Here is an 18,310-nt window from a genome sequence, read left to right as displayed (position 1 = left end):
TCTTCTTCACATATTTTTAACTTGTACATTCACCTTCACAGACATGCTTAAATTTTTTTAAATGATTTCTGTTAGATTTAAAGATTTCAGTCACCTGAGAAGATGCAATGCAGTGAGATTCTGCATCTGAACTGGTAACAGTTCATTCTTTTCATATTGCAAAGTATATTCTTGCAGAAATGGAATTTATGACATCATTTTCTATGTAGGTTGCATGGCATCTGATCCATAGTGACAGAAAAAAAAAAAAAAAAAGATTCCAGACTATCTGCAGTACATTTTGTTGAATGTTAACAGAGTTTCAGATGTGTTTCATTTCTGACCTTGTGAAATGCTTTCTTGCTTATGAAATGCTTTATACATCAAATGCACAAACAGCTACCAGGGCTTCAGCTGCTCGCACAAGGATACATTTCTGAAAACAAATGTTGTTCAGGTCAGTTTCACCAATGTCATTTTTCTTCTATTATTTCACGGCAGGAGAAATGCATGATATATTACATTTTAAATTGTGATGCAGAGAAGTCATAATGCTCATTTGTTTCATGTGAATACTCCTTGTTCTATAGTGTTAAGGAAACTTTATTCAAGCTATCAAACCAGCTAATATTTCCAGTCAGATTTAGAGAATACTGTTTCTATTATGAACTGCTCATAATAATTCAATACATGTGTATGTGTCTGTCTGTGAGTGTAAATAGTATGTTATTTGAGTTGAAAATCCAAGTATCTAAACATTGTAAGCAACAGCAAAATTCTGAGGCTGTGAATTTTTAATATTTGTATATGTTTAGGATATTTGCAATACTTAAATTGAGAAAATATTCAGGGTGCTAAAAAAAGCAGAAAAGTTTTAGATTATTTTCAAAAATTATAGTAAACAGAAAAGTAATCAAATACTAGAATTAGAGGCACCTGTGGAGAATGAGGCACAGTTTTATCCTTGAATTCAAATTTGAATAAATATTTTTTAGATCTTTCTATATGTCTAACACTCTAAAATGTGTGACTCAGAGACTGATCAATTCTGATTTGGCAATAAGAGATTATAGAGAAACTAATTTGAACTTCTTTTTGAGTATTATTTCACAGTAAAGTTAGTGTAATTTTCTTTCTACAAATTGAAAAAGAAAATCACACCTCTAGTTGTATTATTTTGCCTAATACAAATCCACTTAGGCACAGAATCAGAGTTCTTGCACAATAACTCTTAGGAGAATTTTCCAAAATGATACTTGTGTGAAAATGTAGCCCATATTAGCAATGAAATATCAGGATGTACTTCTGCTCATTTAATTTTTAAAGGAAGATATTCAACTTAAGCGGAGAAAAAATTCTCAAAAACAACTATTGTCTAGGCTGTAGAAGAATTAATGCAGTTTGCAACTTTGTGAGAGATGCTGTGATGCAGGCGAATGGTTTTTGTTTTATGCAGTTTCCTTACTGCACGGCCCCTGTAGTGTGTGTTTGGGGAATAATAAGTATCCCCTTAACAGTTTCAATGAGCTGCATCATGAACTTGGTCACCAGAGATAAAGGCATGAAATGAAGAAATACTGTGCAAGCTGGTCTGCTGAGTCACTTCATACTCCGGGATCCCAAGGCTGTCACCCATGTTTAGATGAAAGTGCTGTAGATCTAGACAAATACAAGGTACATTAGAAAAGGATTAATGCACACCAAGATTTTGAATATTTTCTCAACCAACAATCATGAAGAAAAATTGTAAATTATTCTCACACGAAGAAATACACCCAAATAGCAAGGTGTAATTTTATGTATCATTTTTTTCTCATTTAAACCTCATATTCTTCTTGCAAATGAAATATACACTATAGTAATTTAAATTACTGGTACATTGCACTCCTTTCTCACAATGAAAAGCATTATTTTCCTTTAGCATAAATATACAGATAGTTATTGGTATTTAGCTACTATTATAAATGGCAACTACACAATATGTGTAGCTTATTAAAAACTGCTACTGCTATGTGTAAAAAATTACCTAACTAAATACTGAATTTGTCTGTCTCCATTAATATCAAGCTTTTAATTTATAAAAGACTTGTTCTACTGACAGTAATGGCAAAGTAAACAATGACATTTTAGAGCTATCACCCCAAATACCATATTTATATTTTTATTATGGGAGTGTATGGTGTACATATAATTCCTTGCTTACATACCTTGTTCTTTCATTAGCCTTTGAGCTCCCTCAGTACAAAGGTGATATATAATTAATACCTTTATTTCTAACATTAAATATAATATGTGGTATGTAATTGGTAATAAAAAGTAAGTATATGTCAAAAATAGCAAACAAATACACAAGGGGAAGTGAAATAAATATATTGATATAATTTCATTTAATATTATTTTAAAACAATACCATTAAATGTACTCATTCAGTTGGAGAGCTGAATGACAAGATACATTTCCTGCATCTTAATAACCAAGTTTAGTCTTCAGAAAAGTCAGTTCTAAAGATAAAGCATATAATTGAAGTTCTAGGTTATCATTGAGCTTGGTATACATTAATTATGAGAGAGCCTGCAAACTGTATTTATTTGTGCTGTAACTACTGCTAGAAATCCAAATGAATGCAGAAAGGGCTCTCTCTGAGAAGAGATGACTATAATAGAACTAGGCAAAATGCAGAAACACTGTTGTCTAGAAAAATAACTTCTGTGATGAATTGACTCTCAAACATAATAAAATATACCAATATTTTTGCTTGTTTTTTCCTTGGAAGAGTTTTTCAAGTAATCCATAAAGATGAATTTCAGTACAGCATTACAAACTATGTGCGAGCCTTGGGAATTAGAATTGCACAGTATAGCTGTGGCACAGAAGTGAGTTCACTGGCCTCAAATGCAATTTGACTTCTAATCCTTACATTGCATTGCAAGATCCTATAATAATTAGTCTCAGATAATTGAAGTCATAAAGGTGTTAGATAAAAACATTAGTTAAAAGAGAGAACTCCCTGGTGAAATCAGCAGGGTCTCAGAAAAAGTCATTAGTCAATGAGGTCAAGTAGATTCGTGGTCTGGTACTGAGTGTTTAGATGCAAGACAAAATTTATTTTTTTGTACAGACCATAGGTTGATTGGTCTTAGGAGAGTGACGGACATCACTCACAAGAAAGATGTAGGCCTAACTCAAATGTCAATCCTTCAGATTTTAGTGGGAAAAAATAACACGAGAATATCAGGATATACATGTTGATTAATCAGCATGTTTTGTGTGTCATAAAATCCATTATGATAAAGCCAAATTATTATCTTAATGATTCTTAATGGACGCAAAACAAGAAAATTAATTGAATTAATCAGTGGAAAATGCCATAGAGGAGTGCTTGTCTCCTGTCACTGTCAAACAGAGCATACATTCTCAGGTCCTAGCATCATTTATCCTCATCAGCATTGTGGAAAAGCTGACACCTAAAAAACATCTTTAAAGTTTCCTATTGTTCGAGCGCCATGTGGTCAACTACTTATTAGTAAACCCAGTTTTCTTTAGATAGGCTAGCATTAACAGTTATACTGGTGTCTTCTAAACTGCGCTCCTTGGAACAGTCTTTGGGGAAATGATAATAATGGTGGCAAGAAAAGTGATCCATGATCAAAAGGTTAGGAAAATTATTGCAATCTATACAGTCCTCAGATAATCACAATGCGAAGGAGAGTACTAAATATTCAGGCCCACATTAAAAAAACATACACACATATAACATTCAACATTGTTCAATGAAGTATTTCCATACAGTTTTTCCCCAGGACACGTGGTAACATCCCAAAATACAAGGTTTCCTGGAATAGTGTTCTTGTACTGAAGTTCATATTTTGCTTTTGCATTTATTAAAATATCCATATGCTGATCTAGCAAAAGCACATGTTTGTTCTTGTTTGTTAATAATAGCTTTATTGAAGTATAATCAACATACTATAAACTGCAAATACTTAAAATTTACAATTTGATAATGTTCTGACATTTTTAGACATCCATGAAACCATTATCAAAATCAAGATAATGAACATGAAAAAATGTCTATAAGCCTCTTTGTAATCCCTCCATTCTGACCCAGGCAAACAATGGCCAGATTTCTGTTAGTATGCATTTTATGACTTGTATAAATTTTATATAAATTGAATCCCACAATAGTTTGGTTGTTTGGTGGAGGAGAGGGTCTAGTTTATTTCACTCAGCATAATTATTCTGTGATTCATCCATGCTGTTTATTCATTTTTAGTGCTAAATTGTACTCCATTGTATAGATAAATGAATACACAAACTGTGTTATATCAATCTGTTCGGGAACATTTGTTTGTTTGATCATTTTTTCTGGTTTTTGGCTATTACAAATAAAATTCTATAAACATTTGTTTACAAGTCTCTGTTTAGATGTATGCTTTCATTTCTCTTGGATTAATGCCTAGGAGTGGAATGTCTCAATCATAGAAGTATGTTTCACTTCATAAACTATCAAAATATTTTCCGAAATGTTTTTACCATTTCACTGTCTCAACAACAGCATATGAGATTTCCTGTTTCTCCACATCCTCACTAATACATGCCAAGATGCAACTTTATTTTTTTTAATTTTATTTTTTTGAGTATAAAATAATATTTAATAGACATTAATTTTTTCCTGGGCACCAACTCTTTTCTTTTTTTTTAAAATAGATCTTTATTGGAGTATAATTGCTTCACAATACTGTGTTAGTTTCTGTTGTACAGCAAAGTGAATCAGCCATATGCCTAAATATGTCCCCATATCCCCTCCCTCTTGAGCCTCCCTCCCACCCTCCCTATCCCACCCCTCTAGGTGGTCACAAAGCACCGAGCTGATCTCCCTGTGCTCTGCGGCTGCGTCCCACTAGCTATCTGTTTTATGTTTGGTAGTGTATATATGTCGATGTTTCTCTCACTTCACCCCAGCTTCCCCCTCCCACCCCATGTCCTCAAGTCCATTCCCTATGTCTAAATCTTTATTCCTGTCCTGCAACTAGGTTTATCAGTACCATTTTTTTAAATTGCATATATATGCATTAGCATACGGTATTTGTTTTTCTCTTTCTGACTTAATTCACTCTGTGTGACAGAATGTAGGTCCATCCACCTCACTACAAACAACACAACTTCATTTATTTTTATGGCTGAGTAATATTCCATTGTATATATGTGCAGCATCTTCTTTATCCATTCATCTGACGATAGACATTTAGGTTGGTTCCATGTCCTGGCTATTGTAAATAGTACTGCAATGAACATTGTGATATATATCTCTTTTTGAATTATGGTTTTCTCAGAGTATATGCTCAGGAGTGGGATTGCTGGGTCATATGGTAGTTCTATTTTTAGTTTTTTAAGGAACCTCTATACTGTTTTCCATAGTGGCTGTATCAATTTACATTCCCACCAACAGTGCAAGAGGGTTCCCTTTTCAACACACCCTTTCCAGCATTTATAGTTTCTAGATTTTTTGATAATGGCCATTCTGACTGGTGTGAGGTGATACCTCATATTGTAGTTTTGATTTGCATTTCTCTAATGATTAGTGATGTTGAGCATCTTTTCATTTGCCTCTAGGCCATCTGTATGTCTGCCTTGTTGAAATGTCTATTTAGGTCTTCTGAGCACTTTTTAATTGGATTCTTTGTTTTTTTGATATTGAGATCCATGAGCTGTTTGTATATTTTGGAGATTAATGCTTTGTCTGTTGTTTCATTTGCAGATATTTTCTCCCATTCTGAGGGTTGTCTTTTTGTCTTGTTTATGGTTTCCTTTGCTGTGCAGAAGCTTTTAACTTTAATTAAGTCCCATTTGTTTATTTTTGTTTTTATTTCCGTTACTCTAGGAGGTGGGTCAAAAAAGATCTTGCTGTGGTTTATGTCAAAGAGTGTTTTTCCTACATTTTCCTCTAAGATTTTTATAGTGTCTGGTATTATATTTAGGTCTTTAATCTATTTGGAGTTTATTTTTGTGTATGGTGTTAGGTAGTGTTGTAATTTCATTCTTTTACATGTAGTTGTCCAGTTTTCCCAGCACCATTAATTGAAGAGGCTGTCTTTTCTCCATTGTATGTTCTTGCCTCCTTTGTCTTAAATTAGGTAACCATATGTGAGTGGGTTTATCTCTGAGCATTCTGTCCTGTACCATTGATCTATATATCTGTTTTTGTGCTGGTACCATACTGTCTTGATTACTGTAGCTTTGAGTTATAGTTTGAAGTCGGGGAACTTGATTCCACCAACTCTTTTTCCTTCTGAAGATTGCTTTAGCTATTTGGGGTCTTTTGGGTTTCCATATGAACTGTAAAATTTTTTGTTCTAATTCTGTGAAGAATACCATTGGTAGTTTGATAGGGATTGCATTGAATCTGCAGATTGCTTTGGGTAGTATAGTCATTTTCACAATATTTATTCTTCCAATCCAAGAACATGGTATATTTCTCCATCTGTTTCTGTCATCTTAGATTTCTTTCATCAATGTTTTATAGTTTTTTGCATACATGTTTTTTGCCTCCTTAGGCAAGTTTATTCCTAGTCATTTTATTCTTTTTGTTGTGATGGTTAATGGGATTGTTTCCTTAATTTCTCTTTCTGATTTTTCATTGTTGGTGTATAGGAATGCCAGAGATTTCTGTTGCATTAATTTTGCATCCTGCAACCTTAACCAATTCACTGATTAGTTCTAGTAGTTTTCTGGTAGCATCTTTAGGATTTTCTATGTATAGTATCATGCCATCCACAAACAGTGACAGTTTTATTTCCTTTCCAATTTGTATTCCTTTTATTTCTTTTTCTTCTCTGATTGCCATGGCTAGGACTTCCAAAACTATGTTGAATAAGAATGAAAAGAGTGGACATCCTTGTCTTGCTCCTGATCTTAGTGGAAATGCTTTCAGTTTTTCACCATTGAGTATGATGCTTGCTATGAGTTTGTCATACATGGCTTTTATTATGTTGAGGTAGGTTCCCTCTATGCCCATTTTCTGGAGAGTTTTTTTTATCATAAATGTGTGTTGAATTTTGTCAGAACCTTTTTCTACATCTATTGAGATGATCATATCATTTTTATTTCTTAATTTGTTAATGTGGTGTATCACATTGATTGATTTGTATATATTGAAGAATCCTTGCATACCTGGGATAAGTCCCACTTGATCATGGTTTATGATCCTTTCAGTAGGGTTGGATTCCTGTTGCTAATATTTTGTTCAGGATTTTTTCATCTATGTTCATCAGCGATACTGGTGTATAATCTTCTTGTTTTGTGATATCTTTTTCTGGTTTTGGTATCAGGGTGATTGTGGCTTCGTAGAATGAATTTGGGAGTGTTTCTCCGTCTGCAATTTTTTTTTTTTTTTTTTTTTGCGGTACGCAGGCCTCTCACTGTTGTGGCCTCTCCCACTGCAGAACACAGGCTCTGGACGCACAGGCTCAGTGGCCATGGCTCAAGGGCCCAGCTGCTCTGCAGCATGTGGAATCCTCCCGGACTGGGGCATGAACCCGTGTCCCCTGCATCGGCAGGCGGACTCCCAACCACTGCACCACCAGGGAAGCCCTGCAATTTTTTGTAAGAGTTTAAGAAGGATCGATGTTAGCTCTTCTCTAAATGTTTGATAGAATTCTCCCGTGAAGCCATCTGGTCCTGAACTTTTGTTTGTCAGAAGATTTTCAATTACGGTTTCAATTTCATTACCTGTGATATGTCTGTGTACATTTTCTAATTCTTTCTGGTTCAGTCTTGGAAAATTGTACCTTTCCAATAAATTGTCCATTTCTTCATGGTTGTCTATTTTATTGGCATGTACTTGTTTGTAGTAGTCTCTTGTAATCCTTTGTATTTCTGCGGTTCAGTTGTCATTTCTCCTTTTTAGTTTCTAATTTTATTTATTTGCATTATCTCCCTTTTTTCTTGATGAGTCTGGCTAAGAGTTTATCAATTTTTTTTATCTTCTCAAAGAACCAGCTCTTAGTTTTATTGATCTTTGCTATTGTTTTCTTTGTTTCTATTTCATTTATTTCTGCTGTGATCTTTATGATTTATTTCCTTCTACCGACTTTGGGTTTTCTTTCTTCTTCTTTCCCTAGTTGTTTTAAGTGTAAGGTTAGATTATTTATTTGAGATTTTTCTTGTTTCTTGAGGTGTGATTGAATTGTTATAACCTTCCCTCTTAGAACTGCTTTTGCTGCATCCCATAGATTTTGGGTCATCGTCTTTTCATTGTCATTTGTTTCTATGTATTTTTAAATTTCTTCTTTGATTTCTTCAGTGATCTCTTTTTTATTTAGTAGAGCACTGTTTAGTCTCCATGTATTTGTGTTGTTTACAGTTTTTTTTTCCTGTAATTGATTTCCAATCTCATAACGTTGTTGTCAGAAAAGATGCTTGATATGATTTCGATTTTCTTGAATTTTCTGAGGCTTGATTTGTGACCCAAGATGTGATCTATCCTGGAGAATGTTCTGTGTGCACTTGAGAAGAAAGTGTATTTTGCCACTTTTCATTGGAATGTTCTATAAATATAAATTAAATCTACCTGGTCTATTGTGTCATTTAAAGCTTGTGTTTCCTTATTTATTTTCTGTTTGGATGATCTGTCCATTGGTGTAAGTGGCATGTTAAAGTCCCCTACTATTATTGTATTACTGTTGATTTCTCTTGTCATGTTTGTTAGCATTTGCCTTATGTATTGAGGTGCTCCTATGTTGGGTGCATAAACATTTATAATTGTTATATCTTCTTCTTGGATTGATCGCTTGATCATTATGTAGTGTCCCTCCCTATCTGTTGTAACAGTTTTTATTTTAAAATCTGTTTTATCCAATACAAGTATTGCTACTTCAGCTTTCTTTTGATTTCCATTTGCATGGAATATCTTTATCCATGCCTTCACTTTCAATCTGTATATGTCCCTAGGTCTGAAGTGGGTCTCTTGTAAGCAGCATATATATGGATCTTTTTTTTGTATCCATTCAGCCAATTTGTGTCTTTTGGTTGGGGCATTTAATCCATTTACATTCAAGGTTATTATCAATATGTATGTTCCTATTACCATTTTCTTAATTGTTTTAGGTTTGTTTTTGTGAGTCTTTTTCTTCTCTTGTGTTTCCTACCTAGAGAAGTTTCTTTAGCATTTGTTATAAAGCTTATTTGGTGGTGCTGAATTCTCTTAGCTTTTGCTTGTCTGAAAAGCTTTTAATTTCTCCGTCGAATCTGAATGAGAGCCTTGCTGGGTAGACTAATTTTGGTGTAGGTTTTTCTCTTTCATCACTTTAAGCATATCCTGCCACTACCGTCTGGCCTGCAGAGTTACTGCTGAAAAATCAGCTGATAACCTTATGAGGATTCCTTTGTATGTTTCTTTTTTCCCTTGCTGCTTTTGATAATTTTTTTAAATTTAATTTTTGTTAGTTTATTAGTATGTGTCTTGGTGTGTTTTTCCTATGGTTTATCCTTTATGGGACTCTGTACTTCCTGGATTTGTGTGACTAATTCCTTTCCCATGTTAGGGAAGTTTTTTACTATAAATTCTTCAAATATTTTCTCATCCCTTTCTTTTTCTCTTCTCCTTCTAGGACCACTATAATTCGAATGTTGGTACATTTAGTGTTGTCCCAGAAGTCTCTGATATTGTCTTCAATTCATTTCATTCTTTTTTTTTTTTCATTCATCTCCTCAGCAGTTATTTCCACCCTTTTGTCTTCCAGCTCACTTATTTGTTCTTCTGCCTCATTTATTCTGTTATTGATTCCTTCTAGTGTATTTTTCATTTCAGTTATTTTGTTGTTCATCTCTGTTTGTTTGTTCTTTAGTTCTTCTAGATCTTTGTTAAACATTTCTTGTATTTTCTCAATCAGTTCCTCCATTCTATTCCCAAGATTCTGGATCATCTTTACTATCATTACTCTGAATTATTTTTCAGGTAGATTGCCTATTTCCTCTTCATTTATTTGGTCTTATAGGTTTCTACCTTGCTCCTTCATCTGTGACCTAATTTTTTGCTGTCTCTTTTTTTTTGTGGGATTGTGTTCCTGTCTTACTGGTTGTTTGGCCTGAGGCTTCCAACACTGGATTTTGTAGGCTGTTGGATAGAGCTGCATCTTGGTGCTGAGATGAGGACCTCTGTGACACCTCATTCCGATGAATATTCCCTGGAGTCTGAGGTTCTCTGTTAGTCCAGTGGTTCTGACACAGAGCTCCCACCTCAGGAGCTTTGGCCCATCCCCCAGCTCATGAGCCAAGGTACTGCAAGCCACATGGATTGGCAAAAAAAAAAAGAGAGAGAGAGAGAACAATAACAAAGTAAAAACTAAAATTATACTAGGAAACTAACAGATATGTTAGGAAGAATATAAAAATAAAAATATAGATGAATCAACAACCAGAAGGTACAATAGTACCACAATAGTAAAAAAGAGGAGGGGTGTAAAGAGAAAAAAAAAAACAAAATAGGTGGGGGGGAGGCCTTGGCTGTGCAAGGTGGGGCCTAAGCAAGAGAAAGGTTTGCGTGGTGGGCGGGGCCTATGCTTAGGATCCGCAGGGCTGGAATAGGCCCTGTGGGCTGTCAGGGGTGGAGCTTAGGCTCAAGGAACAGATGGGGCCCAGGCATGCCCCCCACCACTGGTCTCAGAGGGTGGGGGACCTCACCTGGCAGGCCAGCACTCTTCCTGGGCTTGAGTGGGTGGGACAATCACCCTCCACTTCTCTCCTGCTCCTTCCAGAAGGCCCCTCCCACCTACCTCAGCTGAACTCCCCTCAGCCTCCTTCCTATGCCCCCAGGACCAATGTGGCCTGGGGAAGGGGGGTGCCTTGGAGGGCAGGGCACCAGCCTGGGAGCTCAGCAGGCTCCCCAGGCCCGAGTGGGTGAGGCAAACACCCTCTACTCCTCTCTCATTCCTCCCAGCTGGCTCCTTCCACCTGCCTCTCCTGGTCTCCCCGGCCTCAGTGCCAGGATACAACTTTATAATTTTAATCATTCTGATATGTATGTGGCTATCACTAATCATGATTTTTTTCTTTTTTTGCGGTACGCAGGCCTCTCACTGTTGTGGCCTCCCCCGTTGTGGAGCATAGGCTCTGGACGTGCAGGCTCAGTGGCCATGGCTCACGGGCCTAGCCGCTCCATGGCACGTGGGATCCTCCCAAACCGGGGCATGAACCCACGTCCCCTGCATTGGCAGGCGGACTCTCAACCACTGTGTCACCAGGGAAGCCCACTAATCATGATTTTAATTTGTATTTCCTCAAAGATTATTGATGCTACTTAACTTGGCATGTGTTTTTGTGCCATTTGCATGTCTACTATTTCAGTGTGTCTATCTTGTGGCCATTTGGGGGGGCATAGATTTTTTGTTTTGTTTTCTTATTAATTTATGTGAGTCTTAGGTTTTTGCTATGCAAATATTTTTTCCAAATCTATGGCTTGTTTTTCCATTCTCTTAAGAAGGTCTTTTGAGGAGAAGTTTTTAATTTAATGAAGTCCAAATTATCAATTTGTTCTTTTAGGGCTTGTTCTGTTATTTCCACACCTAAGATACATGCATATACACATGTATCACCCAAGGTCATGAAAGTTTTCTACTATGTTTTCTTCTAGAAATGTTGTACTTTTAGCTTTTATCTTTAGATGTGTAGTGCATTTTGAGTTAATTTTTGAATATTGTGCCAGTTATGGATCCACGTTCTATTTTTTAATATGAATATTCAAATGTTTCAGCACCAATTGTTGAAGATACTGCACTTTTTTTTTACACTGAACTGCCTTTGCACCTTTGTTGAAAATCAGTTCTCCTTATATATATGGGTCTATTCTGGACTCTACCCCCTTTTGGCAATCTGTTTGGTTTTTCTACATAAGTAGCATATTGTTTTGATTAATGTAGCTATAATAACACTTGAAACAGAGATAGTTCATATCTCAAATGTGTTTTTTTCCAGTTGTTTGCTATTTGTGTCCTTTGCATTTCCATATAAATTTTAGTATAATTTTGTCAATTTCTAAACAAAGTCAATTGAAAATTTGATTAGAGGTAAATCTATAGATCAAATAGAATATTGATATAAATATTGAATCTTCTTACACATAAACATAGTATATTTCTTCATTTATTTCGAATTTCAATTTCTCACAGCAGTGTTTGTCACTTTTATTGTAAAGGCTGTTCACATCTTCATCATATTTTTCCCTAAGAATTTTAGAGTTTTGATGATATAGTTAATGGTATTGTGATTTTTAAAATTTTGATTTTCAGTTGTTGACAACTAGTGTATACAGATATGATGGATTTTTGTATGTTGATCTTATGTCTTATAGACTTGCTAAACTTGCTTATTAGTTTCTCTAGAACTCATTATTTTTTGCACATAGAAAGTCTTGTCCTTTGCAAATAAAGGTCATTCTACCTCTTCCTTTCCAATAATATGGATGCTGTTGTTTATTTTTCTTGCGTTACTGTACTAGCCAGAGCCTATAGTGCAATGTTGATGAAAAGCAGTAAGTACAGACTTCCATGTCTTGCCAGTAATTTTAATGGGAAGGCATTCAGTCTTTCACCATATTGGGTTATTAATATTTACCTTGATTACTTTATCCCAAATGTACCCATGAAGTGTTCTGGATCAGAGATAGATGTGCTAATTTCCTAGCTCTGCCATAATAAAATACCATAAACTAAGGTGGTATTAAATAAAATGTATGGTATTAAATTAAATACCACAAATTCAGGTGGCTTAAAATGAACTTTATTCTCACAGTTTTGGAAGCTAGGAGTTTTACATCAAGTTGTCAGGAGGGCTATTCTCTCTCTGAAGACTCTAGGGAAGGATCAGTTTCATGCTTTTCTCTTAACTTCTGGTGTTGCTAGCAATCCTTGTTGTTCCTTGGCTTATACGTACATCACTGAAAATCTCTGACTCCTTTGTTTTGTGATGTTGTCCCTCTCTCCTTTTAAAGATGCCAGACATACTGGATTATTACCCAGTCCAAAACTTCATCTTATCTTGTTTACATCTGAAAAGATCCTATTTCCAAATAAAGCTGCACTCACAGGTACTGGGGCTTAGGACTTCAACATATCTTTTTTGGAAGACACAGTTCAACCTATAACAACTTACCTCTACAGGTACTTAATTTAATCTAGTTTATATGTATAGGTACCTCATTTTATTGCACTTTGCAGATATTGCATTTTTTACAAGTTGAAGGCTTGTGGCAACCCTGTTCCGAGCAAGTCAGTCAGTGCCATTTTTCAGTAACACTGGTTAACTTTGTGTCTCTGTGTCACATTTTGATAACTCTCATGGTATTTCAAAGGTTTTCATTATTATTATATTGGTTATATAATTTGTGATCAGTGATCTTTGGTGTTACTACTAGGACTTGCTGAGGGCTCAGATGATAGCATTTTTTAGCCATAAAGATTTTTTAATTAAGCTACGTACATTATTTTTTAAGAAATAATGTCATAGCATACTTAATAGACTATAGTATACTGTAAACATAACTTTCACATGCACTGGGAAGCAAAAACATTCGTGTGACTTGCTTTATTGCAATATTTGTTTTATTGTGATTGTCTGGAAGAGAACCCACAATATTTCCAAGGTACATTTGTCATGTCCTGATATAGCTTTGATGTGAGCACTGTTTCCGTGTTTGGGTGTCCATCATGGTAGTCACCTATTTACTGACAGCATTGATGATCAACAGCTGACACCCCAAATGGGTAAGCCAACAAATACTAACAATGTACATGTAACAAGTATAAAATATGCATTTTGTTTGACTTATACTGTAACAATTTTAAGTTTTAATTTTTTGTCAAGATTTGATAATTCAGAAATTAACATAAAACACTAAATGTCACATCAAGCTTGAAATATCAGTGACTAGGCAATGGTGGTTTTTTATTATTTTATTACATCCATTAATTGAAAGTATAATAGTAATGCCTGGCACATTCAGTCAATAATCTGCTGTCCAATTAACTATTTTTCCTAATAATTCATATTGCTTCTTAAACTAAATCCACTTCATTTCCCCATATTATCTGCCTCAGCATCATAAGCATATGTTATCTTAAGCATAGATTACACTAACCCCTTGTGCTATTTGAACATCAGAACAGCTTCATAAAATCAGTATAATAAACTCACAAGAACACAAGGCTCTGAATCTGGAAGGTCATGTTGTATTCATCTTTAGAGACAACATATTGTGTATAATAGGGTATGATATTTCTTTGTTAAGTGGTTGTGTCCTCATTTATTCATAAATGAGACATTGAGTGGCGGTATCTGTCTTAACACCTTCTAATTAACAAGCCCTACCTAGATGACTAGAGAACAATTGCAAATACAGCAGTAGAGATGCTGAAATACACAGCATTAGAGATACTGATTACTTTCTATTCCAATAGTTGTTTTCCTAAATAAAATGTACTTGCACAGTCCTAAGTGGTTATCAGTATATAGTAAATTGCTAGAATCCAGATAGTTATATATATGCATTAGTTTATTTTTAGTGTCAGTCCAGGTACATTCACTTTATTTTATCTTCATAGAATTTAGCTATCACATTGAAAAATTTGACATCGGGTACTGTGGACAAACACATTTATGTCAGAGCATAATAGTGGCCATTCATAATTTCTTGGAAATCCTTGCAGCTTTTACATCAGCAAAAAGTATTTTATTTACTTTAATTGTTGTTTACTTCCCATATACCCTTTTCTTTTTTAAGTGGTGTACAGAATATGCTGAGATGGGGCTTCCCTGCTGGTGCAGTGGTTAAGAATCTGCCTGCCAGTGCAGGGGACATGGGTTTGAGCCCTGGTCCGGGAAGATCCCACATGCCGTGGAGCAACTAAGCCCGTGAGCCGCAACTACTGAGCCTACGCCTAGAGCCCATACTTGGCAACAAGAGAAGCCACCTGCGCACCGCAACAAAGAGTAACCCTTGCTTGCCACACTAAAGAAAGCCCACACACAGCAAAAAAGACCCAATGCAGTTAAAAATAAATAAAGAAATTTATTAAAAAAAAGAATATGCTGAGATAGAATGCTGCAGTGGGGAATTAAAACAAAAAAAGAATAGTCTTTGGAATCAGACAGACCTAGGGTTACTTGCTAGAATGTTACCTTAATTAGAATTATTACTTCACATTTTAGCTTCAATTTTATCTTCTCTCTAAAGGAAATAATATTATGTGTTTTGTATTATTATCATACTATTCCATTCAATTCTATTCAACAAATTGGACTTTGCTGCCATAGTGATTTTCTCTTTCTTCTGTATTTTCACCCCATTGTTCTACCTTGACTCTTAACATACAGCATATGAAATATTATTCTCTCTCATCTAAGGAAGTATAAAGAAGAGGAAAAAAAAATCATCCACAGCCTTTAGATACTATGTTAAAGCCTTCCCACTAATCACCACCATCCTATTTGAAACAAGCAAACAAAGAAGAAAATTAGTCATCGTCTTAGTCCTTTTTGCCTGCTATATAACAAATGCCACAGACTGGGTAGCTAATAAGCAATAGAAATTTAATTCTCACAGCTCTAGAAGCTGGAAGTCTGAGATCAGGGTGCCAGTGAGGTTGGATTGTTCTCTTCCATGTCACAGACTTCTCCTTACGTCCTCATATATCAGAAAAGGCAAAGAATCTCTCTGAGATCTCTTTTACAAGGACACTAATCCCATTCAGGAGGGCTCTGCCCTCATGACCTAATCACTTCTCAAAGGCTCCACCTCCTAAAACCATTACCTTGAGGATTAGTATATAGTGATGCATTATTAAATATAATCACCATGCTGTACATTAGATCCCCAGAATTTATTTATCTTACAACTGAATGTTTGTACCTTTGACCAGCATCTCCCCATTTCATCCAACCATTAGTCCCTTGTAACCACCACTCTATTCTCTATTTCTGTGGGTTCAGCTTTTTAAAATTCCACATATAAGTGATATCACACAGTATTTGTCTTTCTCTTTCTGACTTACTTCATTTAGCATGATGCCCTCAAACTTCATCCACGTTGTCACTAATGACAGGATTTTCTTTCTTCCCAAGGCTGCATAATATTCTGTTGTGTATAGATATACCACATCTTCTTTATCCATTCATTCCTTGATGGACATTTAGGTTATTTCTGTATCTTGGCTATTGTGAATAATGCTACAGTGAACTTGGGAAGCAGCTCTTTCATCCAGATCCTATTTTCATTTCCTTTGGATGTATACCCAGCAGTGGGATTGCTGGATACAGTAGTTGTATTTTTAAATTTCTGAGGAACCTCCATACTGTTTCTATAGTGGCTGTACCAATTTATATTCTGAAAAAAAAGAGGCCACAAGGATTCCCATTTCTGCACATCTTCCCCAACACTTATCTCTTCTTGCCTTTTTGATGAAAGCCATTCTAACAGGTATGAGGTGACATCTAATTGTGATTTGCATTTAATTTTGCATTTCTCTGATTATTAGTGATGTTGAACACCTTTTCATGTACTTGTTGGTCATTTGGGTTTTGTTTTGTTTTGTTTTTTGGATTTTAAAAAAAATGTCTATTCAGTTCCTCTGCTCATTTTTTAATTGGGTTGATTATTTTTTTCTTTTTTGCAGTTGAGACGTATGAGTTCTTTGTGTATTTTGGATATTAACTTTTTTAAGATATATGGATTACAAATATCTTCACATTTTCCATAGATCCATAGATTTTTGTTTTTCCTGCTGTGCAAAGATTTTGAAACTGAAGAGGAAGCCCTGATGAACTCTGAATCACCTTTGGGGTCCTTCTTCCCTTGTGTTGAAGAATGGTGCACATTCACAGCCAAATAGCTCCATGGTTCCAGCCTGCAAAATCTAAGATCAGAGATCTTCCTGTCTGTCTCTTTCCCATTCAGTAAAAACTGGCTCTTTTCCTGCTGAAGTGCTTCATTAAATCCATGCTTCACACCCAAATTAATCTCCTTATCAAATGGTCACTTGGCCATACCCTTAGTGTTCTCTTTTTCACGTGCTTTCTCATTTTTTACAACATGGATAGGCTGAGAATTTTCCAAATTGTTAAGTTCTCCTCACCTTTGTGTGTGTGTGTGTGTGTGTGTGGTACACGGGCCCCTCACTGCTGTGGCCTCTCCTGTTGCGGAGCACAGGCTCTGGACACGCAGGCTCAGCGGCCATGGCTCACGGGCCCAGCTGCTCTGCGGCATGTGGGATCCTCCCAGACCGGGGCATGAACCCATGTTCCCTGCATCGGCAGGTGGACTCTCAACCACTGCCACCAGGGAAGCTCTCTGCTCACCTTTTGATTAATAAGTATGTCTTTAAGTCATTTCTCTGTTCCTGAATGTCACTATAAGTTTTCAAGAGAAAACAATCCACACCTTCAACATTGTTCTTAGATATTTCCTCCACCAAGCATCCCATTTCATCACTCACAAGATGAATCTTCCACAGCATAGTAGACCATGAATACAGTTTAGCCAAGTTCTTTGCCACTTTATAATAAATATGCTTTTTCCTCTGTAGTCCAGTAACATGGTTCTCATTTCCATCTGAGACCTCATCAGAATGGCCTTTATGGTCCATATTCCTACCAACATTCTGACAACAATTTCTCAGGTATTCTTTCAGAAGATGGAAGCTCTCTCTAAGCTCTCTACTTTTCCTTCTGGGCTCTCACCAGAATTGTCTTTAAAGTCTGTTCATGGCGATGTACGTTTTTCCTTGCATGTATCTCCAAAGTCTCTCAGCCTCTACCTCTACCCAGTTCCAAAGCAGCTTCCACATTATCCGGTATTTGCTGCAGCAGCACACCCACTTCTTGACACCAGTTTTCTGTCTTTATCCTTTGATGCTGCCGTAACAAAATACTATAGACTGGTAGTTTATAAATGTCTACATTCAGAGTTCTTTACTTACTACTCCCAATCATATGTCTTATTTTCTTCTATAATCCTTTATTACTAAAGTTCCCTTTACTTATTTATATATTTTTAATTTTTATTTTATTTTTTAACATCTTTATTAGAGTATAATTGCTTTACAATGGTATGTTAGTTTCTGCTTTATAACAAAGTGAATCAGCTATACTTATGCATATATCCCCATATCTGCTCCCTCTTCCATCTCCATCCTACCCTCCCTATCACACCCCTTAGTTGGTCACAAAACACTGAGCTGATCTCCCTGTGCTATGGCTGCTCCCCACTAGCTATCTATTTCACATTCGTTAGTGTATATATGTCCATGCCACTCTCTCACTTTGTTCCAGCTTACCCTTCCCC

The sequence above is a fragment of the Phocoena phocoena genome, chromosome 3 (assembly GCF_963924675.1).
Source record: "Phocoena phocoena chromosome 3, mPhoPho1.1, whole genome shotgun sequence".
Taxonomy (NCBI): Eukaryota; Metazoa; Chordata; class Mammalia; order Artiodactyla; family Phocoenidae; genus Phocoena; species Phocoena phocoena.
This window is presented reverse-complemented; position numbering follows the sequence as displayed.